This window comes from Uranotaenia lowii, chromosome 2 (assembly GCF_029784155.1).
Source record: "Uranotaenia lowii strain MFRU-FL chromosome 2, ASM2978415v1, whole genome shotgun sequence".
In the NCBI taxonomy this organism is placed as follows: Eukaryota; Metazoa; Arthropoda; class Insecta; order Diptera; family Culicidae; genus Uranotaenia; species Uranotaenia lowii.
The window spans coordinates 8,857,023-8,883,610 of record NC_073692.1 but is presented as its reverse complement, the minus strand read 5'-3'; the positions used below and the strand labels follow the sequence as shown (position 1 = coordinate 8,883,610).

Genomic DNA, 26,588 nt, shown 5'->3' with positions numbered 1-26,588 from the left:
TTCCCTTGTGGGCGGACCACGCTTGGCCTACTAATGTGTGGTGGTAGATGCAACTCTATCTGTATCTACCGCCTCATAGTAGTAGGCCCGTGAGGAACAAAAAATTGATATGTGATGATAATGCTTCTAAATAAATTCTACCCGCTCATTTTCACCATCTTTCATTTCATCTAACCTTCTATCCACCTATATTAAAAAAAAAGAAAAAAAAAAACTTCATAACCTTTAGATGTCCCTACTAAAAAGGACATCACTTTTCACCGCTAGGCCGATAGATTAAATCTACAAATATAAATTACGGTGAATAATCCTACGTAAAAATAAAAATTAAAATGTTTAAACTTATTTTTGGCGAAATAATTTTGCATTTGAGGAATTTTAAGATAACATTTCAACGTTACTGGTGTGCCTTAGTTAAAAATCAGTTTCATGTGTCTGATCACCTTTTCTCTTGATTTTTTTTATGAAGAATACCTTGTATTTGGCCGGATTTTCCTCGGACATTGTCCGTTTTTTTTTTCATTTTAAATTAAGAAACATAACGTCCGGATTTGGCCAGGTTTTTGGGTAAAAATGCCCGTATTCGTACAGAATCGCCCAAGATTCGTACAGAAAAAAATCTGGAAAGCTAAAGTTGCACCCAAAAAAGCACATTTTCAATTCAAATACCCAATGACTGGGGAAACCATTCTACTCAGCTTATCGATTGAAAAACCCAAGAAAGTTTCATCTATATGCTCATCAACGCCCGACGAGTTTTAGTCTTTTCTTCACTACTAAATACCTTGTTAAAAAATAATAACTTGGCAAATCTAGAGACTGTCTTCAACATCACTTATACAAGTATTTTTAGATCCTGAGATCTCAAATTGTTATTGAAAACATAGATTTTTTCTTAACAACAATGTACTTAAGAAAACGGATCATGATAAACTTAATGTTTTCATGAAGTTCTTACACAGAAGACGTATTTAAAATGGCTCAGACTTAAGTTCTATTTTGTAGGTGCGTCATTGCCGCTGAATATTTATTTAGTTGACTAGATAAATATAGAATCTGATGTATTTGAGAGAGCGAATTGAACAAAAAAAATACATTTTTTGTGAAAAATGTTAGATTTTAAAATATTAACGCATTGTGGACCAAATACACTAAAAAGAATAACTCGAATGTTTGTTAATTTATCATTAAACATTCTTCGACAAAATTGAACACAACACTTGCAGTAACTCAAAGCAGCTTAATTTGTGGAATTTGGTTGAATGATTTCTGAGATATAGGGCCGAATTTCGGTGTTTCTCGGCTATGATTTTTTCGCGATCCGTAAGGAGTTAATAAACTTAAACTAAAAACTTTTTAATCAACATTTTGACCCTTGTAATAAATCCTTTAAAGATCTGGACACCCGTTCACTGCCTTAAAAGTGCAAAATCAAACTGATCATACACTGATCATATAATTCATGAGCTAGCGAAATGAATCATTGAAACCAGTAGTGCCTGATGTTCTCCGAAGAATAAATTTTGATAGTCAACGACATCAATTGACCTGATGAAGAGCTTATCATCTCAGCTAATGACACACGTGTGAAATTAACCTTCAATCTTGCACAGAAAAACAAATTTAATCAGTGCGAGTGTAGTAAACTTAGCTACGTTCTGTATTGTAATCCATTGAAAATAAAAATAGTAAAATGACTTATCTGTTCCATGTTTCTCACGCAACATTTTGCGAAGCGTGTTTTTTTAAATAGCAATAATGTTCAAAATGTTCGAAAACAACAAAAAAGGCAATAATTTAAAAATATCATTGATTATGAAATTGCTAACTTAAACCTTCAAACCTTCTTTATTTGAATATTCAAACTACGTTTTCCCATGTGTTTCAGCTTTTAAATGGATCTGTTTTTTGGACAAATTCTCTGTCTTTAATTCGACAGTTTTTCTTCATCACTGTGAAGAATCTATAAACTTCATTTATGCAATTTATGAGAGGGTAAAAATATTGATTTTCCTACCGTGTTGAAAGTGTTCGCAATAATGATGAAATATGATAAAAGAAACCGTTCTCCGGTAAAACCCTTTCGGTCAAGGTAGGTATTTGACCACCTTTCCACACAGATGTCCGGATCACAGGTTCGACACATAAAGAAGTCTCGCCTTCCCCGGTCCAGAAGGCCGCCCTCATACGTAGGTCCAGGTCAACCCGGGACACTTCCTTGCCGTGATTAATGACTTCCAAATGGAAGCAACAAAACAAATCGTAACCGTGCGATAAATTATTCGCCCCAATACTTAAGCTAACGGCCGATGGGTGGAAAAACAAAACAGAAAAACACAACAGCAACAGCAACAACATAACACATCATAACCGGATAAACTTCGGTGGGGGCAGGTTTTCAACGCCGAAAACGGCTCCGGGTTTAATACGGGAGGCACGGGGATACGATTGGGGTCTGTTTGCGATGAAAATGAGCGTCATAAATCCACACTTCCGAGATGGGAGAGACATTCACTTGCTTTGGCTATGCCCCGATCGTAAAAGGATTCCCCTGGGGCTTGAACACATGACGACGATGATGATGACGAGACCCGATAGCACTGCTGGTTTTTCCGTCCCAACGCACAAATTTGCACCCAGTTTAGCCACAATCAAAGCAGGCTGGCCACCTTCAACACATTCATTAGAGAAGTGGGGGAGGGGGAAGGAATCCAATAAAGGATTGATGGAGATCCGCAAGGCAGTAGCACACACTAATCACAAATTGGATCTAATTGAGCGCAAATTAGCATTCGATTCCTTTTCCGTAATTGGCACGCTTTATGGCCTACTTGCACTCGGACGGGAATCGGAAACATCGATTAGGGAACTTGTACCAACCACAAAGGCGCCTACTGGGATCGCCACCGGCCGCGAAATCGAATCGTTCAAACGCGCGAATCGAAAATGTATTCACTGCAGAAGATATTGTGCGTTAATCGAACTCGAAACTCGAGCGACAGCCGCAAAACGCAGCATATGAGCGAAGGAAGAAAAAAACGCAATTGTGCTGAATGCAACCGACCGCAACGACCTTTTTCCCGCTTCTTCACACATTCATCTACGCTCAGCGTTGATAATGGACTGTCGAATGCGTTTTTGGGGAGTCGGGTCATGAGCATAAAAAAGGCGAAGGATCGCCCAGCCAGCAGAGACCGTATGCTGCTTGCTCCCACACACATTCGCTCGTTTAGGCCGGAGTGTGAGCGAGCTTCCACGAAAAAAAAAACAAAACCGATGGAAATCTTTTTTCGCCCTCAACACGCGCTCTCCAGAGGAGAGCGAACGCGATCGTTTCGCTGAGAAAAGCGTGGGATTTTCCTCTCCTTTTCGTCGTCCACCACCCGGTGGGATCGCCAGAGAGAACCGAATCGCGAGACCGAACCGAACGAGAAAGGATTTTGTTGTTTTGAAAAAGCATAATACTGCAGCATATTTTCCTGTGAAAGCAAAGCAAATCCCTGAATGAAGAGTTGAACGCTGTGTGGTGGTCAGTGAGCATGCGCATGCGATCGGATGGGAGAAAGTTTGCCGACGGACTGGACTGGTGGTCGGTTCGGGAACTAAATAGGGGTACGTTCAGACGCTATTGGAACATTGTTCAGCATTGTTGAGGGTGAGCATTACTTTGGCGAGTAGTAAATTGTTTAAGTTCAATGCCACAGTCCTTTGCGATGGAAACGACTGGAAGTTTCTGGACTGTTGATAATGGGCAACACTTAAATTGTACGGGAATTCTGTATCAAATATTAATGCTTTCGATGATGATTTCTAAGCATTAATTTTTAATTCAAGGATAATGATTCAACCCACGTCATGGAAAAGAAATTCGCAAACTGCTGGGCGACAAGTAGAATACATGTTTGTTTTGTTTTATACTCAACAGAAAAATTAAAGCTTATTAAATGAGGTCTTAGTTACTGCACACCTTCCGGGCACCTTCCTTATCTAAATAGTCGACAGAAATCGAAAGAAATGTTGCAGAATTTTTAAATAAGGTTTAGGTACCCGAGTTTTCATTTGAATTTTTTTTTTAAATTTTTGATAATTAAAAATTAAAAATTCTGGCATGAGACTTGACTTCCCTGATTACCCTTAACCGAAGTTGCCGATCATGTGCTTTTCACTCCAATGTTTGTTTTGAACTTTGTGGACATTTGTTACAGTGATTGCATACTTTTCCACTATTCACACACAGTAATTCTTTAAATAGTCAACGGTTATGCCTGTTATCAATTTGATTATGATGGATTTTGAAGGAAACTGTCCAAATTTTTTTTTCCTTTTGTTCGTGCATCGTAAATATCTTAAAAACGCGTAAATTTCAAATTTAGGAAAAAAATAGGTCGGATAGTACTTTTCACAGGCAGCAAAATGCTGTCAAAATTTGGAATTTCCGATTAATAGTAAATGAGTTATCAGCAAAAGAAAGTGTTCCATTTCTAAAAGAACTAAGCTTTAAAGGGGTAGGCCCGCAAAGGACCTTCTGCCCTCATTAAGAACCGAGACATATTCTAGCCGTTATGAAGCAGGACAACGAATCGATCCAAAAATTGAAAGGAAAAATGTATGCCGATAAACAACGTCAACCGTCATGCAAAAAATAAAATCCGGTATCATGGTTAGAGATATGGTGATGATAGGAAATTAAGATTCAAGTAAATTACAACCAGGCTTCCAATTGGAAAATTAAAAAAAAATTATAGGAAAAGAGTGGACGTACGCCTAGTATATGAAGATGGCATTGTGTACCGAAACACACAAGGGAAAACTATGTAAAAAGGTGATCGGAATTGTTAACGCCAAAACGGAGCGTTTTAGACCCATTGTGTCTTCCAAACTACATTTGAAGCACCTTAAAATGAGTTTTTGATAAAAATGTATCAATCACCTAGCAGTGAGATAGAAATATTAGTTTAGTAATATTCATTTAAGAGTAATTACGTCTTTGGCAAGGTTTTAGATTGTAATAAATATTACAATTTTGTTCAAGACGTCAACATCGTAGAAGCTAACTCAAAAGAGTTAGAAGGGTTCTAAATTTAAAAAAAACTATTTTTAATTCATAATTTTCAGTTTTCAACGATATCTTTTCAAGCCGAGCTTATTAAAGCAAAATATGTTTGAAAGAGTTTCGAGTCACTCAGAATCGAACAATTTTGTGGAACACACTTTATAAAAATATTCACACTGAAACAAGTTAGATTGGAAAAAAATAAGAAAAATAACTGTTTTCGAACACCTACATCTTCCTAGGGTGAGTTCGGTTCATTTTCTGGTTGCATTAGAATTAGGCAGACTTCACCGTTATAGAAACATGGAGTTTACAAAGTTAAGTTGTTTTTATTGTAGCTTCATAAATGATTCAGGTTAGCAACTTTCAAGATTTTGTGGAGAACATTTCAGCATAAAGCAGTTAAAAATAATGAAAACGATATTCAATTCCAAACAACACTTTAATATTTTGTTATGATTTGTTGTGTATGAATTGATTATAATATTATTTTTTTAACGGGGGTCAGTATTATGATAAACAGAAAATCTGCTCTCCGGAACTCAATACACAAAAAAGCTTGCCAACAAGATCGAAAGCTCAGATTGGCACAGAAGATTCAATGTAACACATTGAATACACATAATACAAATAATACAAAAATACACATAATACAATGCAAATCCAAGAAACTTCATCAATCATCAAATGAAATTGAATAAAAAATAAATTTAAAAAAATAGGTCAAGGAATTTTTTGGATTATTTATTCAAATCAGATAATGGATTTTTTTCTTGATTGGAAAGTTTTTTTTTCAAACACCGAGATTATCCGGATTCCTGACAAATGGAATTTGGTGCTCCGGAACGATCCGCTTTAAGATTTTCACTCTGCGACCATCATTCCACCTTCTTCAGAGAAAGCCAGAACGAAGGAGAAGTCCAATGCTATCGTTTCGATTTATTTAGCTTTTTTTTCTTTTTTTTAAAAAACGAACACACACATATAGGATCTCAGTGAAACTTCATGTTTCTTTGAAGAGAACTAAATTTTACTATTTTAAGAGGAGAAATCACCGTGAATTTGTTTTATGAAATGAATTTGCGGCTTTATCGGTGAGGGTTAAAGAGTTGAAATGAAAGACGGATAGAAGATCAGAAGAAAATTCTAAGGTGGTGAAAAGAGCGAAGAGCATTTGAAATAGAAGCTTGACCACATACTAAATTCTTTGTCCCACACCAATTAACTGTATTGAAGAAGTAGTACCCAATAGAGAAGGCACTACATTTTTCGATACTTTTTTTCGATTACTTAAGACTAATCGTACATCTTTCAAGGATATAATGGCTAGCATTTTACTAATGCTAACACCACCAACCCACAGAAAGAGTACTATGTTTGCCGTGACCAAGACTTGATCTCATGACCTCTGGCTTAAAAGACTTGAACGCTATCCTCTAGGCCACGGTCGGCGGCTTGCTTCTGAAACAACAAAACGTAGGAAGGATTTTTGTTCAAAGCAATAGTGAATAAATTATTTTTTGATATAAGTTAATCTATATATATAAAAATGAATTTCTGTCTGTCTGTCTGTCTGTCTGTCTGTCTGTCTGTCTGTCTGTTCCCTATAGACTCGGAAACTACTGAACCGATTTGCGTGAAATTTGGTAGGTGGGAGTATTGGAGGCCGGGGAAGGTTCCTATTATGGTTTGAGACCCCTCCCTCTCTCATGAAGGGGGGGAGGGGCCTCCCAAACAAAAGACAATTTTATGCATAACTCGAAAACTCATCATGTAAATAGTATCAAATTTGGCATGAGGTGGTATTTGGGAACGAGGAATATTTTTATGAATATTGGGTACCCCTCCCTCCTCTCAGTGGGGTGATACGAAGGAGGAAGGGGGGCTACCTTACAATTTTTCAAATAACTCGAAAACTAATCAAGATATTGGAACCAAAATTGGCACGGGAAGCCTTTTGGATACGAAAAATATTTCAATGATTATTTGAGACCCCTCCCTCTTTCCTGTAGAAAGAGGGAGGGGGCCTCTTTCATATTTTTTTACTTAACTCAAAAACTAATAAAGCAAATGGAACCAAATTTGGCATGGGAGGGTATTTGGATACAAAAAAATATTTCTATGATTATTTGTGACCCCTCCCTCTTTCCAGTAGGGAGATATAAAGGGGGGGAGCTTCTTTTATAATTTTTTACATAACTTAAAAACTAATTAAGTAAATTGAACCAAATTTGGCATGGGCGGGTATTTGGGAACGTGACATGTTCTAATGATTGTTTCAGAACCCTTCCTTCTTCCAGCGGGGAGAAAGGATAGAGGGAGGGGAATTTCATACAATTTTTACTGCATAACTCAAGAACTATAACAGCAAATGGAACCAAATTTGGCATGGAACGATATTTGGGTATGAGAAATGCTTCTATGAATATTTGGCATCCCTCACTCCTTCAAAGAGGTGGATGAAAAGGGGGAGGAGAGGTCTTCTTTACAATTTTCAGTATAACTGGAACGTTGATCGAGAAAATTGAACCATATTTGGCATGTGCGGGTATTTGGATACGAGAAATGTTTCTATTATAAATTGAAGCTCTTTCTTTCAGCGGAAAGATATAATAAAGGGGGAAAGGGGGGCTTCTATAGAATTTTTTAGCAGAACTCGAGAATTAATCGAGCGATGAAATCAAATTTTGCATCAAAAAGTATTTAAGTACGAAAAATACTTTTTCTATGTGAAACAATTCCTTTCTTGGAGAAGGATGATAGAATTGGATGTATAGGAAGAGAAAAGGAGGCTTACATTTAATTTTTTTTTTTTTTCAATATCCGAGAAATGGACATAACAAAACATGGAAAATCATTTTGATATGATTCTATGATTATCTGACACACCATTTTCCTTTCAGTGTGTAGGTACATGGGAGAAGGGAGGTGAGCTCAATACAATTTTGTTAGCATAAGTTCTCAATTTATGCTAACGAAGCCAACAAATGGAAACAAATATGACATGGAAAGGTAGTTGGTTACGAGATATGTTTCTACGATTGTTATAGACCCTTACGCTTTACAGTGAAGAAAGGAGGGCGCTCCATATAAATTTTGTTGTAAAGATTAAAAACTTATTAACCAATGGAACTATATCTGATATAAGAGGATTTTTGGGAACGAAAAAAATGGGTATGATTATTAAAGACCACCACCTCCATTCAGCAGGGGGTGAAGGAAAAGACAGGGGGCTCTTTTATCAGTTTTGCATAAATCCAGAGGATATCAAGCAAAAACAACCATATTTTATAAGTTAGATTGTTTGCGTACGAATAATTTGAGACCCTCCAGACAGATTAAAATTGCGGTTGCTTATGAATTATGTTATAATTTGATTTAAAGTTATGCCCGTAAAACAAAAAAAATGTGATTAATTTTTGAAAATATGATTTGATTTTGAAAGGTGTAGCAAAGCACACCGGGTCAGCTAGTGATGAATAAAACCGATCTTTGCACATCTTTTGGCAGTGAATGTTTTCCAAAGTCTTTGGTATCATATGAAATATCACTATTTTAAAATTATAATTTTAAACAGCACAAAAATATGTATTACAATCTGAAATAAGCGATTATTGCTTGACAACACGATAACTGTGAAGGAAAATAAGAGATATAAGATAACACATTTTAAAAAACATTAATTAAGATTAATCACCGTGATTTATGTTCTGAAATTAATTTTTACGGCCTTATCGGTGAAAGTTATGTTCTCATAGTGAGAACATTTCAAGAATTGAAAGTTATAGATGGATAGAAGAAGATTAGAAGAAAATTATAGGTGTTGAAATGAGCGGGTAGAATTTTTTTTAAGAAGCATTTTCACCACATACTTAACTTTTGTTCAATCACGGATCAACAATTTTGAAATGTTAGAATCGGACAGGGTTGAGTCTAACACAACACAATAGTTGATCTTGCGTGGTTCGCACCGCGAAACTTGCAGTGCGAACGAACCAACCAACGAACCAACGAACCAACGAAAAAATTCTACCCGCTCATTTCAACACCTATAATTTTCTTCTAATCTTCTTCTATCCATCTATAATTTTCAATTCTTGAAATGGTCTCACTATGAGAACATAACTTTCACCGATAAGGCCGTAAAAATTAATTTCAGAACATTTAAAAAAACTTTAATGCACTCATCGTTTTATCCTGAACACACTATATATTGTTCGCAAAGTTTTTAAAAATTTCAGTTTTTTCAACAATTTTGTTTATGTTTTACTTCACCCAAGATCGCTGTCAGATTTTGTGCTTCCATCGCCTATAATTGCTTTGATATTTTATTCATTTGAGAAGCTACTTCGTTTTTTTAAATTGAAACAAAATCGTTTTTTTTTTCGAGGATGAGTCCTAATGAAATATAAACATAAAGTTTATTGAATCAAAGCAATGGAAAGATATAGCTTATGTCAATACAAAAATTGACGCCCTGTTTGAAAAACTTTGAAAGAGCGAGATGACAATTAGAATCGAGGGAAAAAGAATTGTAACTGTCAGTTTCACGACCGATAGCGAACGAATGTGGTGGTGTTGAATAAAAGATTGCTAAAGTTTTGAGTACATTATAAAGAGTGTCTCTACACAATCTATATGATAAGGATAAATGAAAGCTAAGTATAATTAAGATGGAAAAATAATTACAAATGTGTTACTTTTTGTATCTATGTATATAAAAATGAATTTCTGTCTGTCTGTCTGTTTCTTATAGACTCAAAAACTACTGAACCGATTTAAATGTAGAAGATTTTAATTTAAGTAGTTTTAATAATGATTCAAGATCCTTTAGAATTTTGCAATGGAATGTACGTAGTATGAATAATTTAGATAAATTTGATTGCATATTACAAACTATTGATCATTTTAATGTTTGTATCGATGTTATTGTTATTTGTGAAACTTGGCTTGGTAAAGATAACTGTTGTATTTACAACATTCCGGGATATACATCTATTTTCTCTTGCCGTGATCAACCATATGGAGGCCTAGCTATGTATATAAAAACAAATTTGAATTTTAAAACTACTGAAAATATAACTTTTGATGGCTTTCACCGAATAAGTGTCGAAATCTGTACAAGTGGTCAAGTAATTTGTGTTCATGGCGTATATAGACCCCCTGCATTTTCGTTTAACAAGTTTTGTGATCAAATTGAATCTCTTCTAACGTCTGTTGCTGATAATCACTCCTGCTTTATTGTAGGTGATTTAAACGTTCCTGTGAATCTGGTTAATTTGAATACCGTAGCAAAATATAGATCTATCTTAGAATCTTTTGGATACGCTTGTACAAACACATTTCCTACTAGGCCAACAACTCGGAATATTCTAGATCACGTAATATCGAAGCAAATTGACTTAGATCGATTGAAAAATGATACAATCTTTTCTGATGTTAGTGACCATCTACAAATACTCACGTCCTTCAATTTATTAGGTGATAAAAATGTAACAATTCTAAGAAAAGAGATAGTTGACTACGCTAAACTAAACAGCTTATTTGTGAATTATTTAAACAGTATTCAACTACCAGAAAGTGTTGATGAAGGCCTACAAGAAATCACATCAACTTACAATCGCTTTGTGAAAGTTTCTACTCGTACACTTAATAAAAGGGTAAAACTTAAAGGTAATTGCTGTCTGTGGATGACATTTGACCTGTGGACACTCATCAAAATAAAAGATAATTATTTAAAACGATCAAAAAAGCATCCTTATGATAACAATTTGAAAGAGATGTTAATTCATTTAAATAAAAAAGTGAGTGCAAAAAAACAAGAATGTAAAAGGCTCTATTACGAGCGCTTATTAAATAATTCTCCGCATTCTAAGCTCTGGAAAAACATAAATACGCTCTTAGGTAAATCTAAAACGACTTCCTCAATCAACCTTTCAGATGAAAGAGGTGTTATAACCAATAGTACACAGATTTGTGAGAAATTTAACAAACATTTTTCCACAATTGGAAAGAACCTGGCTAAAGAGATTCCAATAGACACTGAAAATGATCATTTGTCTCATATCGCACAGGTAGAAAATACAATCTTCTTACGACCCGCTAATGTAAACGAGGTTCGATTAGTTATTTTTTCACTTAAAAATAAAAAGGGTCATGGACCAGATGGCTTCCCTGTTAATGTCCTAAAAAACAACCATGAAACATTCTCGTACATACTCACACAATATTTTAACCAAATATTAGAGTCAGGAGTTTTCCCGAACTGTCTAAAAATTGCGAAAGTTATCCCTGTTTTTAAGGCTGGCGATTCGCTTGACGTCAATAACTATCGTCCTATCTCGACCTTAAGCGTTTTTAGTAAAGTGTTCGAGAAGCTTCTTGTTAATAGGATTGTAGACTTTCTAAATCAGAACAATATACTCTATAAACTGCAATATGGATTTAGATCAGGCTCGAGCACTCAAATTGCCATCTCAGAATTAGTGGAATCTATCATATGTAAAATAGAGTCAAAAAATGTTGTTGGGGCATTGTTTTTGGATCTCAAAAAAGCTTTCGACACTCTAAATCATGACATATTATTGTCCAAATTGCATAAATACGGGATAAGAGGAACAGCAAATAATATCCTTCGTAGCTACCTAGAAGATCGCAAGCAGTTTGTGGCTATTGAAAATACAAGAAGCGAATTAAGAAATATTGATATCGGTGTACCACAAGGGAGTAATATCGGGCCATTACTTTTCCTCTTATATGTAAATGATTTATGTAACCTTCAACTTAAAGGCACAGCACGTTTATTTGCCGATGATACAGCAATTTTTTATTCAGAAACTTCACCTGATATTATAATTCAGCACATTGAAGACGACCTAAAACTGCTTTCAAAATATTTCAATTCAAACCTACTTTCACTTAATTATACAAAAACCAAATACATGTTGTTTCGTTCTTCACATAAAAAACTGCCTCGTACTAATGACCCAGCTATGAATGGTAATACGATTGAGAGAGTTAGTTGTTTCAAATACTTAGGAATTTACTTAGATGAAACTCTTTCATGGAATCGTCAAATTGAACACCTGGAAAAAAAAATTACTCCTCTTTGCGGTGTTCTTTGGAAACTGAGAAATTTTGTTCCCCAACATGTTCTCTTTAAATTTTATTTTGCGTTTATTCACTCTCATTTGAACTACCTTGTTATGATATGGGGAAGAGCTTCTTTGTCTCACTTACAGAAACTTCAAACGCTCCAAAATAGATGCTTGAAAAACATCTTAAAACTCCCTTTGTTATTCCCTACCTTTCAGCTATACTCTTTAAGAACGCATAACGTTCTTCCAATATCTGAACTCTGTGATTTGCAAACTGTTATATATATCTATGATAATCTACACTCAACTGAAAATATTCAAAACCTCCATTTTACTACGGGGTTGCGAACTCATAACACTCGCCAGTCAGATTTCTTGCAACGAAGCCGATCCACAACATCATTAGGGCAAAAAAGAATTTCGTTTATTGGACCTACTAAATACAACACCTTACCAACTGATATTAAAAACATAACCAATCGTTCCATGTTCAAAACCAAAGTGATACAGCTTTTGAAAGAAAAATTGAACCATTAAAACAGTCGATCATCAACCAGTCTTTGTTTTGCTTACCTTTTGCATATTTGTAGCGTTAATTTCTAATATTATTATTCTTTAAAAAATTGTAGTTTGTATTTTTATCTTATTAAATTATTGAACATAACTTGATAAAATTAGTAAATATAATTAGTGTAATAGTAAATATAGTATAATGAATCTCTTCAAAGGAAATTATTTTCCATTGAGATTCATATAAAAAAAAAAAAAAAAAAAAAAAATGAAACTTGGCAAAAGAGGGTATTGGGGGCCGGAGAAGGTTCCTATAATAGTTAGGGTCTCTCAAATAAAAGTAATAAGTCTTACTCGAGACCTGATCATCCAAATGGAATTAAATGTGACATGGGAGTGTATTTCGGAACGAGAAATGTTTCTATGATGGTTTGGTACCCCTCTTTTTCTCCAGTGAGGAGATATGAAGGGGAGAGAGGGGTTTTCTTACATTTTTTTTTTCGAGAACTAATCATGCGGGTCCAAATTTGGCATGGGAGGGTATTTGAGTACGACAAATAGTTCTATGAATATTTGGTTTTTGATTACGAGAAATGTTTCGATGATCAACTAAGAAACTTCCGTTCTTCCAGTCGGAAAATCTTAAGGGAGGAGGGCGCTCCCATACAATTTTTTACATCAGTTAGAGACTTACCCAGCAACTGGAACGAAATTAAGCTTTGGAAGCTCAAGGAATGTTTCTGTGAATATTTGCCTCCTTCCAGTGGGGTGATAGGACGGAGATAGGGAGACGGTGTAATTAGGTACTATGTTCTTGCTTCCTGCACATTTAGCTGAGGTCACAGGCACGACTTCACTTCATTAGGATCCATGGGCATAAACACTGACCCAACTGCTTCTTTGGCCTCGTTGAAGGTGGAAACCTGGAAGTTATCCACAAAGATTGAGACGAAAAACATGCTGTCTTGACCCATCCCAATTTATGGATCTGCTTTTGACTTTTCTGGTCTGATCTGCCGTAACGCCTATTCTAATTATTGATTCCGTACATGGCTGCATTGAGTAAATTTTGAGTTGAAACCGTTATGGCTGCTCCATGTAGATTATCTCGTTGTTGAGTCTGCTTTGTAGGAAAACTTTGACTACTACCTAAATACTATTTAGCTATTATCATTTTATATTTAATGATTATATTCCAGGTTTTACTTGAGGTCTGCTCTAAGTAGGAAATAATTGCCTGTAGTTACAATTCAAGTCAAATTCGAGACTGATTTCCCAACGTTCTAAGCATTAAAATCAAATTTTTCACTCTCCCACAGTCGACCAAATGTGGTATTAGTTGCAAGAACTTTTCGGATCATCGAACTATATCTGGACGTTGAAATTGTTCTCCGATGTTGGTGGTCTTAATTGGAGCGACACTTTTCATTTGCCCTTTTGAAGCTCCCGCGCATTTTTTCTTCATCACCCTTCAGAAGTTCTTCCATGGCTGGGTCCATGGGTCGACGCGACTTCAAAGTTATGCCCCGTTCGAACGACTTAAAGTGAATTATGTGTTCCATTTGAGTTGTTTGTTCTAAAGTTAGTTTTTTTTTCTAAACAATCAATCGACCAGTCCATGCACGCATCAATCACCCGCCATTCGACCGACATCGACACAACGGTGGCAGAATTAGAGTGGGCTTTAATAGACAATCAATTATCGGTCGATTTCTAATTATGGCGGTATATGGGACGAGTGCATGAGAGGAAAAACGAAGGGTTGTTTGATCTGCAATCATGCATTGAAAGCATAAGCGCAAACTACATACAGATGCATACATGTGAAAGAGGCCCGTTTTTGTTGCTGCATTCGTAAGTTGTTTGGAATTTATGTCGCATATCGACAAATTGAGGAAGTAATTTAGTGTCAATCAGATTCTTTGCAATTAATGACGCGTTGATGATGCGACAATTCGGGTTGGCATTTGGCAGTCATAATGGAATTACTGGAGGGCATATTTTGATTCCGATTCTCGGTAAATACAAACCGCACACCAAAGTCAACAAACATTATTGGAACCAGCAATTGCGATCATTTAATCAATTACATCAATGAGATTTAAGAACCATTAATTGTCGAGTTTTAAGCTTTGAAAATGATTTAAATTTTCGAATACTTTGTTTCTTGAAGAATGGCTTATTTTAAAAATTGAAATGTTTTTTTTGACGATTTCTTCCTCTGAAAAAATCATGCTCCGGAAAAAAGGTCCCCTATAAACCAAAGTTAAGTAACCATATCCCACGACACTCCCCTAAGGTAGTTTGTCATTGTGGCTCAAAAGTCAAGCGTTCGCTGAAATTTACACCAAACGCACCAGACAAACATGGGGAAATTCTGCTCCTTCATTTATGTGGGATTAAAGTGGCCCACACGTATGCTGATGGGAATATTTGTGAGGCGAGTGTGTGTGGTGTTTGGGAAAACTTTTCAAGAAAGGAAGCAAACCGGCTGGCGGACCCCACTTGAACCGATCCCTGTCTGTCGTTGAATAATTAAGCTTTTAAAAGGAATCCGGTTCAGGTTCCGGGACACCTTTCACCTTCCTGAAAATCCTCCACACTCACTACCCAACTAAAAACGGAACTTTTGATGCGGACGCGGCGTTTATTCGAGGACCTGGGCCAACTTTTCGCCATCCGACACATCGGGGCACTTCTAGAGAGCAGCCCAAACGTTGCTTATGATGATGATGGAAAAATGAAACCAAAACCTTTTTTTCGCTCGCTTGTTCGCTCTACATTTTCTTCTCCTGGTAGTTTGGCACACGTTTTTACCCAGAGGAAAGTACGAAGTACAAATATGGGGGACACGGATCTTTGCTTGTTATCCTGGTCTGTGACCTTTCGTGTTGACTGTTGTTGGTATTCGGAGCCGTGTTGTTTTGACTTGTGACTCAACCCACCCCGCTCATATTCTTTCTTTTTGATCTGAGCTGTCACCTAGGGTCAGTGGTTCCAAAATTGACTAACAAAAGTGAGAGATTCTTGAAAAATTCTAGTCAAGTCAAAATTAAGCACATTGGTGTAGTTTTTGCTGCCGAAGAAAAACTGAACAACGCGAAAATAGTTTTGTCAAAATAGTCAAAAATAAAAACAAAAATGATGCAAAAAATGACAAAAATGACAAAAATGACAAAAATGACAAAAATGACAAAAATGACAAAAATGACAAAAATGACAAAAATGACAAAAATGACAAAAATGACAAAAATGACAAAAATGACAAAAATGACAAAAATGACAAAAATGACAAAAATGACAAAAATGACAAAAATGACAAAAATGACAAAAATGACAAAAATGACAAAAATGACAAAAATGACAAAAATGACAAAAATGACAAAAATGACAAAAATGACAAAAATGACAAAAATGACAAAAATGACAAAAATGACAAAAATGACAAAAATGACAAAAATGACAAAAATGACAAAAATGACAAAAATGACAAAAATGACAAAAATGACAAAAATGACAAAAATGACAAAAATGACAAAAATGACAAAAATGACAAAAATGACAAAAATGACAAAAATGACAAAAATGACAAAAATGACAAAAATGACAAAAATGACAAAAATGACAAAAATGACAAAAATGACAAAAATGACAAAAATGACAAAAATGACAAAAATGACAAAAATGACAAAAATGACAAAAATGACAAAAATGACAAAAATGACAAAAATGACAAAAATGACAAAAATGACAAAAATGACAAAAATGACAAAAATGACAAAAATGACAAAAATGACAAAAATGACAAAAATGACAAAAATGACAAAAATGACAAAAATGACAAAAATGACAAAAATGACAAAAATGACAAAAATGACAAAAATGACAAAAATGACAAAAATGACAAAAATGACAAAAATGACAAAAATGACAAAAATGACAAAAATGACAAAAATGACAAAAATGACAAAAATGACAAAAATGACAAAAATGACAAAAATGACAAAAATGACAAAAATGACAAAAATGACAAAAATGACAAAAATGACAAAAATGACAAAATTGACAAAAATGACAAAAATGACAAAAATGACAAAAATGACAAAAATGACAAAAATGACAAAAATGACAAAAATGACAAAAATGACAAAAATGACAAAAATGACAAAAATGACAAAAATGACAAAAATGATAAAAATGATAAAAATGATAAAAATGACAAAAATGACAAAAATGACAAAAATGACAAAAATGACAAAAATGACAAAAATGACAAAAATGACAAAAATGACAAAAATGACAAAAAATGACAAAAATGCAAAAACAACAGAAATTACAGAAATTACAAAATGACAAAAATGACAAAAAAAACATTATCTATTTGTACAAAAATCAAAATTTTGAGATGTCCGTTCTTAAAAGGTTATCACTTTTCTCCACTTAGGGTGCCTAATCCGTTTCCTCTGTTAAATATCTTCATAAATGCAGATAGTTGGTTATTTTCGGCTACTTTTGTAAAGAAAATATTAATTTATTAATCCCTTTTTTTCGAAAAATAGTTTTTGATTAAACTTTTTTCGTTCACAGTCTTAGCTGTTTTGGTATATTAAAAGAATTGTGGAAGATTGTGAGCTTCCAAATTAAAATTTCTTTGAAAAGTTCATTTTTGAATCATTTTTGTGTAATTATTAAGATTTTTCGAGTTGGTTTTAACATTTTTTAAAGAATTGCTTTAAAATTTATTTGAACTTTGTGTGTATTTTTGTGCAGTTTTTTTAATGTTTGAGTAATATAAATATTTAACTCATATTTTTTATTATAAGAAAGATGACTCCAAAAATCGAGAAAAACTGCACAAAAAGCAAAAAAAAAGCATTCACAAACTTTAAAAGAGTTCTTGAAAATATTGATAGAAGAAACCCCAAAAATCATAGTAATTAACATAAAATTTAGACAAAAATATTCCAAAATCAACACATATCATCAATGCCAAAATTTTTACAGCAATAACAGCAATAAATTTGGTTTAGAAATAGCTCTAAGAAACACAAAAAACATTCAAGCTTACACAAACTTTATAATCAAACCGACTAGATAAATCCCAAAATACTTTAACAGAATTACATAAAAATTACACAAAATTTTTAAATTGCGACCCAGAGATGGGTCTTGACTCAAACATTCAGTCAGCGAAACTTTTTTTTTTGTAGAGAAATGAATCCAACTTAGATGAAATTTCAGGGACTAGATAAGAGAAAATCGATGTTGAAAACCATGCCAAAAAAAATTCGCCTTGTCTCCCGGTGAGACTTGAACCCACATCTTGCGCCTCTCCGGGGCCCATGTATTAACATTCTACTACAGGAGACCAACCTGGCGTATAAATATTATACTGGTTGAGTGTCGATGTCTATCGGAATGAAGGGAATAGTTCTTCCATGTGATCATAATCATTTTTCTTGGTCTATTTCTATTCCCATCATTTCATCTTACGGTAGTTGGAATCAAAAGTTTGGACATTTTTAAGCACGGCAATATTTGCATTGCCTTCTCATATCCTGCACGGGTTGTCAGTTATGATGAGAAATGTTGCGTTTGCCGTATTTGGATATCCAGAAGGCAATGCAAATCTTGCCGTGCTTAAAAATGTCCAAACTTGATTCCAACAACCGTAAGATGAAATGATGGGAATAGAAATAGACCAAGAAAAATGATTATGATCACATGGAAGAACTATTCCCTTCATTCCGATAGACATCGACACTCAACCAGTATAATATTCATACGCCAGGTTGGTCTCCTGTAGTAGAATGTTAATACATGGGCCCCGGAGAGGCGCAAGATGTGGGTTCAAGTCTCACCGGGAGACAAGGCGAATTTTTTTTTCGCATGTTTTTCAACATCGATTTTCTCTTATCTAGTCCCTGAAATTTCATCTAAGTTGGATTCATTTCTCTACATTACCCAAAATATTTATAAACATTAATCAAAGTATTCAGAAACACTACAAGAAAAATTGAAAATAAAATAATTCAAAAATGTCCCTTCGCAACAAAAAATATACAAAAACTAAACACAAATGATTATAATATCTCCAAATTCACAAAAAAATTCCACATATATTTCCAAAAAAATCACAAATATGACACAGAATGAAGTTCCTATCAATTTACAAGATTCTTTGTGATAAATTTTCATTTTGTTAAAGAAAAATCAAGAAAACATTGATTTAGATGTTTTCCATACAAACATCCATCCAAAAATGAACGAAATCGTCTATTGGGCTTTTTCATATTCTTCCCGGCACCATTTTTGATCGCGTTTATCGATATTGACGAAACTTGACCTGGTACGAAATCAGACTTTTTTATCTTTTGACCAATTTTTAAGATTTTTCAATGAAAATTTGTCAAATATACAGCAAATTTAGTGAAACAATTCTAAATTTCTCTTTTTTACGGGTATAGCTATATCTTTGTAACCAGTCATTGTGTATTCTTCAAATTTTGTAGGGCATTAGTTGGATAGTTGAACTAGATTATGTGAAAATTTAATGATAAAATACCAACTGAGAGAGAAATAGCAGTTTGTCAAATTTGGAAGTGAGTGCGCAGCTTCGCGCGATATCATCCTTTTTTGAACGCAATTGTAAATACAAAATATTCATAGAAATTTCAAATAAGTTCAAAAATTATTTTCAAAAATAAAAGTAGGAATACACAAATTGACATAAAAGTTGTGGAAAGCAATTTTCTGTCATCTTCGTTTTCTAAATGACTTCAAATTCATAGTCACTGTGTGAAAATTATTTTACCAGACTACTAATTTGAGCTCCTCTTACCTTTACTTAGTACAGGAATGTCAAGTCAAGCGTTTATCTTTTAGGGATTCGGAGGGTACCAGGCTTAAGTCTCAAGTTTCGCAAACGAAACCCCTATCAGTTGACTGAGTGAAGCAGCAGAAAGAAGTGGCTGCTGTCAGTGGCGGAGCAGGGGTTAAGTTGGGATGTGATTCCGTCATCCAAAACCTTTCGACCCGAAAAAAGTTGGTAAGTATTCGCCAAGCCGGGATATCGTCCAGCTCTTGTTTTCTCTCACTCGCTAATACAGAGGACAGGTAGCTTGTGCTTAGAATGAGCAGAAAGTACAAGTACCATCAACATCATCACATGAAGAACGCATCACACTTTTGTTGGGTTTGGCTTGAGGAAGCGCAAAAAATGGGGAAAACAAGCGAAAGGTGATACGTATACACCTTACTTAGGTGTACGTTGCGATTTGTTCACCCAAGAGGAGCCACTTTTGTTGGAAAACTAAACCGAGGGGCGAAGAAGAGCCGAGCAAAAAAAAAAAAATAACAACACGAGTACGCTTGTAAATTTGATACCCAGAGATAACATAGAAGAATAAAACAAACATCGGCATCCCAGAACATACTTAGCAACTTTTATCCTTGGTCGCTCGCTGCTGATGGAAAAAAGGAAAGGTAAGAACTTGGAAAGCATAAAAGGCAAAGTGAGGTATTGGGTAGCCTTCTCTCGTATACTTAGATAGAATTCCTTCCGTAGACGACCCGAGTGGCCAAGTTCCGCTGCTGATTGTCCGAGGAGAAGTCCTGCCTGGAACACACTCGGAAGTCACGTCGATGTTCGTCCCCTATATTTAGCTTCGGTGTAGTTTTCGCTGCCCCTCCACGACAACATCAGAGAAACGAGACGGCGCCAGCTGACGTCCTGGTCCAGTTTTCGGTGCTTCCTCGTTTCCACACTTTACGGGAATTACGGATAGAACAACAACAACACCGATACCATTAACGGGCTTTCGGGGTTCGGTTACGCTCGATGGGAGACTTTGACTGCATAGCTGCTTCCGTGTTTCCGAGAAATATTGGCGTCTTTAACAGGAAGCCATAGTAAGTTTTCCGTTTAACCACACGGTCTTTAATTATATTATCAGCGTTTAGTGTTCTTGCTTTTTGGCTGATTGAAAATTTGCTTTGAGATGTTCTGTTAACAAACCTTGCACACATACAGGTTGCCAAATGTTCTAATAAACCAAATAGACTTCACTGAAGTCAACTGCCGTTTTACATCGTAGGAGCAAAAAGTGCATCTGCTGTAACAGTTCCGTCATCATAATAATCTGTTCCATTTTCTCATGAGCAGAATCCTCAACCCACTTCAACATTAACTTTTTTTACGTAATGACAATAATTTCTAAGCTGAATCCAGATTCAATAACACATTTTCTTTTTAGAATGCTAATAGGGCTAGTAAGATGTAACTCGACAAGTTTAGAATTTGAAACCAACCATTTTAACTTCAAAATCGAAATATCGTTTGAAAGTAGGTAAAAAAATATTTAAAAATGTATGCACTCCATGCTTATGCTTATGATACATACACAGCCAGATCTTGTCAGCATCCCGGTGAGTAGTAAAAGTACATTTACTACTCTTTAAGATGAGTAGGCCGAGTTAAGACTCGGCCGGGCCCTCTGTGCAGTATTGGAGGCAGAGACATCTGGAACACAGGGAGGAAGAAACGTGGACAACAGTTCCATACGTTTCCATGATTATAAAATGTATGAAATATTCAAGTTGAAACCACATTTGCTAAAATTTACTGTGCGCCTTAATATTTGCCCTTGTGAGTTCGTCCTACTGTGGGTGGAAATGAGGTTTTTCTGCAAAGAAATCCAAAACAATGCAGTACAAATTGAATCAATTGATAAATTTTGACTTTGATATTAATTTACTGGACGTTTAATCAAACAACATGTTTCGGAAAACATTTATATTGAAACACAGAGAAAAAATATCAAACACTTAAAATTAACTCTTCCAAAAGATTTTGCGGAATAATTGTGAAAGTACACATCCATGACTGACACAGTATTTAAACAATTCCAATGTGTCATAACGAATAAACTAATATCATTCAATAACTTATCGCCAAATGAACTTCAGTATAGAAAACTTAGGAAAATATCGGAAATTTTAAACATGGACATGATTTATAACACCCTTTCCAGTGCAGCATGTGTGCAGGATTTTCTTTCTTGTTTCAAAATCAATACGAACCATTTTTGAGTAAACAAGTTGCTAATGACTTTTCGATACAGTTCTTACTCGATTGAAATAGACTCAACTGAGGTATTCTAGTGGAAAACTTATTCGTTTTACAGATTTTTCTGTCTTAATCGCAAAAAATAGGTAAAAATAATGCTTTTTTGGAATTGCAATAGCTTTCTTAATTGCAGTTTGACATACCTCATTTATCGAGGAGTGATAGTTGTGATTATGATCTAAATTCATGTTAAAAATGTCGGTGGGTTCCTTGCCAAATAATAAATTGAAGTTTGTTAATTTTCAATACGAATTCACACATTTGAAGACCCTTTTCAAATTGAACATCTGCATTTCCTATAGAAAAGTCGAATTTTCATCATTTAGTTATTGGATTATTGGAGCCTATTACAATGCTTGAATAAGCGACTTAGTACATTTAGTCGAATTTGTAAAAAAAAATGTAAATAACTTAATAAATTTTATCAAAAAAGCGAAAAATGTGCTTAATTGCTTATTCATGAATCGCAATAGACTAATCCAATAACTTAATGATGAAATTTGACTGTTCCACGAGATGGGGATATTCTCTTTGAAAAAGGTCTTTAGATGTTTGAATTTGTATTAGCTTAGCTTAGCTTAGCTTAATTGATTACTCATATCCACCTTAAATCATTGAACTCGAAATGTTTCATTTGTAGGGGTTTTTTTTTATTAAAATAGATTCTAGAAAAACTTCGTATTTTTTTTCCTTTGATTTCAAACTATACATTTCGAATTCCATGATCGCTGGCGTGGCTAAACAGAACAAGTTCCACGTCGCCAATGGTTGCTACTCCGGGATCAATCGAGGCCATCAATTTTGCACAAAGTCCAAAAGAATGGTGCTTGGGATTAGCAGCCATTTTCATTGTACAAAACTGATGCTCTCCCTTTTTTATATGATTAATAACGACGCCGGCCACGTCCTAGTAGTCTATGGGGAAAAGGGAAGGATTGTTAGTAAGATACTCTTTAAGTTCAACTAGCAACCTCTCGCTCTTGCATACTCCAAAAATTTTTTTTTGGAATAGTCAGAACTAAAGACAAGCTAGTATCACCAACTATGGAAACCGTCTATACGTCTGCGAATCCATATTCAAGTATCCAAGGAAAGAGTTGTGTTAGTTGGTGAAAGGTAGAGATCAGGATCCATTTTGGTAAATGGTGCGATCATGATTTTCCTACACCTCCTATGTTCCTAGACATTTCCTTAGAGAACTCCTATACCTATGAGGCATTTGATAAATGTCCAATGAAAATGGATCGAGTTAAATATTGAAGGCAAATCAATACCATTCAAATTTCTCTCTTGATAAACTAGTTCTTTTTCCTAACCCTGATCCCTGTTGAAGCAAGAGTTTGCAAAAGGGCTTAAATGGTTGAAGACGGAATGTTATTTAAAATAAAAATGAAATATATTATAATATTTAGACACAAATTTTTCCAAATAGTTTTTCTATGATTATAGCCTTTTTGAAAACTTATTGATCCTTTGCTCTCCTTTGCCTCACATTTTAAAAATCTTTAGAGTTTCATTGCTTAGAGAGCAATAAGTAATGTTTTGAATAATCAATACTTTTTAATACATTTTCGATTTTTTTCCACCAATTCGAGTTATATGTTCAGGTTTTTAATTTATTTTAAAAATTGAACAGTCAAACTAAAAATTATTAAAATTTGTTCTGCTTTACCCATAGCTTTGAAAGTAATAAATTCTAGAATTTTCAGATGGTTATATAGATAACATTGCAACTAATTCTGACACCGCTGCAGAAAGTCATCGAGTATCTATTATTAAGGATTTTAATCCATTAAGAAGTTTGTTGCAGACTGCAAAACGATTGAACTAATGGTTTAAGAAATATCGATGATTGAATTGGGTCAAAATTTCTTAAAAAATTACATCGAAATTGCCGTATTTTGCAAAATTGCAATGTCTATCTTTTTTCTCTCAGAAATCAAATTTACTCGCGATCTTGGGGAAAGTTGATTATTGAATTAAAACCTTTAGTTTCCTAATCTTTGAAATCTTCTACAGTTTTGTGCACTAGTGGATTAAATGAATTTTTACCCATTTTCCAAAGTTATTTTGAAAGAACTGCTACAAAACAACTGATTGCAAATTAGTCTTTATCCTGTTCTTAAGTTCTTTGCACCTCGGAATAATGTAAAATTTGTTGCCTGGTGTTATCAATTTTTTTCTAGTCATATGAAGTAAGTAAATCATCATATGAAGTAAATAAAAGCTAAAAAAAAACCCGCTTGGATAATATTTCGCAATTTCAAAGTATCATTCTCTATCAACGATAACTAGTTATTTCAATACAAAAAAGTTTAAGTGTTCCACGATTTTTATCAATATAACATGACCATTTAAGAGCTGTGAACTGTATTTTATGAATTTCTAGACTAAAAATTAAAATGAGGATTCATCTATGACAGCATTTTGTTTCTCAAAATAGTTTTTAAAAAAGGTAATACTGAACCTTTTTCAATATGCAATTTTATAAGGATATTGAACAGTTAACTTAATGTTATGAGGTTGAAAACTGTTAAAATCCGGCAGAATATTGATTAAGTTTAATCTTCGATATGTCCAAATATGTTGAATTCATCTCCAATGTGGTTTATTAAAAATTTAAAGCTGACTCATCATCGTATCGTAGATAAAAGAGAATACTTAGCTTGGATATTTTAAACTTTGGGATCAAGGATCCTCTACCGGAACCAGCAATCAGATCAATTTTTTCTTAGAGTTGAAAGAATCTGGACCCTTTTTCTCTATTATTGATCATTTACTTGATACACATCACTTGATTTTCCAATACTTCATTCATCTACTGACCAAAATGTGTACCAAGCGTAAATACAAAAATATGATACCAATGCCATCAAAAGATGCGGATTTTTGAGCACTTAAACTTTTCTGAACAAAACATGTTGTTTGTATCATCATGTGAAGAGCTATTCACGGTTTAATGCCTCACTTCCATCTGTACCGTTGAGCCGTCAACACGTACGCCGGAGCATCGTATCGTTGCTGTGTACCTGCAGGAACATTTTTACATTATTTATTTTTTCCTTACCTGTTTTTCAATCAGCACTTTTCAGTGCTAAAATTATTTCTATTTTCTTTTATTCATATTTTTCTCTTTTCTTTCCAGCATGAGGAAGTCATCGGCCGGCTCAAGGGCCGGAAGAAAACGGATTGCCGAACCTAATTCAGGTCCATCGCCCAAAAAAGTTGAAATTTCCAATTCATTCGATGTCCTTCATAACATCGGTGATGAGGAAATATTCATATTTAATTCTGATAAGAGTACTAAGAAACCTTCTTCTTCTTATACTCTTAAAAATGAAAAGGTTCCACCAATTACGGTCACGATTTCTGACTTCAATGCCTTTCGAAAAGAAATCGTCACTTCCGTCAAGGATGTGAAGATTTCTTTTCAGATCGGTCGAAGGGGAACTGCTCGTATTTTGGCGAAATCTTTTAATGATTTTCAAAAAATTTTAAATTATTTGAATAGTAAAAAACACCAATTTTTTACGTACGATACTAGAAGTGATCGTCCTTTTAAAGTTGTACTTCGTGGTCTCACCGGAGATCAGACACCGGATGAGATCACAACTGAATTAAATTCTTTGTTAGGTTTTTCTCCGATTCAAGTAATTCAAATGAGGAAAAGAACCAACACGAATAATATCAGTAGTGTTGGTTTTGCTCCTGAGCTTTATTTGATCCATTTTTAAAAGGATCAAGTTAATAATTTGCAAATTCTTGAAAAGGCTCGTCTTATGTTTCATTGTCGAGTCAAATTCGAACCTTTTCGAAAATCTTCAACCAATTTCCTTCAAAATATTACGCAATGTCGTCGTTGTCAAGCTTTTTGTCACGGCACTAAAAATTGTAGAATGAATGCCAGATGCATGCTTTGCGGCTCATTCGATCATGAAAAATCTAAATGCCTTTATGGTGGTGATAAACCAAAAACAGAATTTTTCAAGTGTGCAAATTGCGCAGGTAATCATTCCTCGAATTCGCTAGACAGTCCCATCAGGGCAAAAATTATTGCTTCTAGGAAAAATCCCAAAGTTTCCAGAAAAGTTTCCTCTCCTCCTTCCTCTTTTTCGTCTTCACACGTCGGGCCGTCAAACAACCTGCCTGTTCGCATTCAGCCTCGGTCTACATTGGAATCACGGCTGGGTAATACCCGAAGTGATTTTAATGTTACCTGTGCTGAATCTGCGCCACAGACTCGTTGTTTATCGTTCTCAGAGGTGGTTGAAAATGGGTTGCCCTCTCCAGGCATAACTAATAAAAATGGGAAAATACCAAGTCTCAACGTTCATGCGAAGGCTTGGGAAAATCCCCGAAATTCAAATACTTGTTCTTCTCCTTCATTTTCTGATCCTAACAAATTTGTTGATTTGGGTGAGATTACTGAGGAAAAATTAAAATTTTTGCATCAAAATTTAATGGAAATGATGCAACTTATGTTGAAAGCAAATTCAATATTTGAAGCTTTCCAAACTTCTTTTAATTATGCTAACAAAATTATTATGACTTTACGATTCCCTCATGGATCCAAATAGATATTTAAATATTATGAATTGGAATGCTAGATCTTTGCTGGCTAACCAAGATGAATTCTTTTTATTTTTGAAAACTCAAAACATACATATTGCTGCCATCACTGAAACTTTTTTAAAGCCAGACATTAATATGAAAAGCAATGCTTTCTTTAAAATTCTTTCGTAATGATCGACTTGATCGACAAGGTGGGGGTGTAGCTATTATCATCAATAGTCGTCCCAAA

General features: G+C 34.6%; 1 protein-coding gene across 2 annotated transcripts in view; it reads right to left on the bottom strand.

The window, feature by feature from the left end:
• LOC129747504 (uncharacterized) overlaps positions 1–3,109 on the bottom strand; it is a 96,667-nt gene extending 93,558 nt beyond the window's left edge. Inside the window, exon 1 of one of the 2 annotated variants that reach the window (XM_055741757.1) lies at positions 2,877–3,109. The gene's annotated coding sequence lies outside the window, so the exon portion shown is untranslated. The remainder of the gene's footprint in view (positions 1–2,876) is intronic. The other variant, XM_055741755.1, reaches the window with a different exon arrangement.
• Between the last annotated feature and the right edge of the window lie 23,479 nt (positions 3,110–26,588).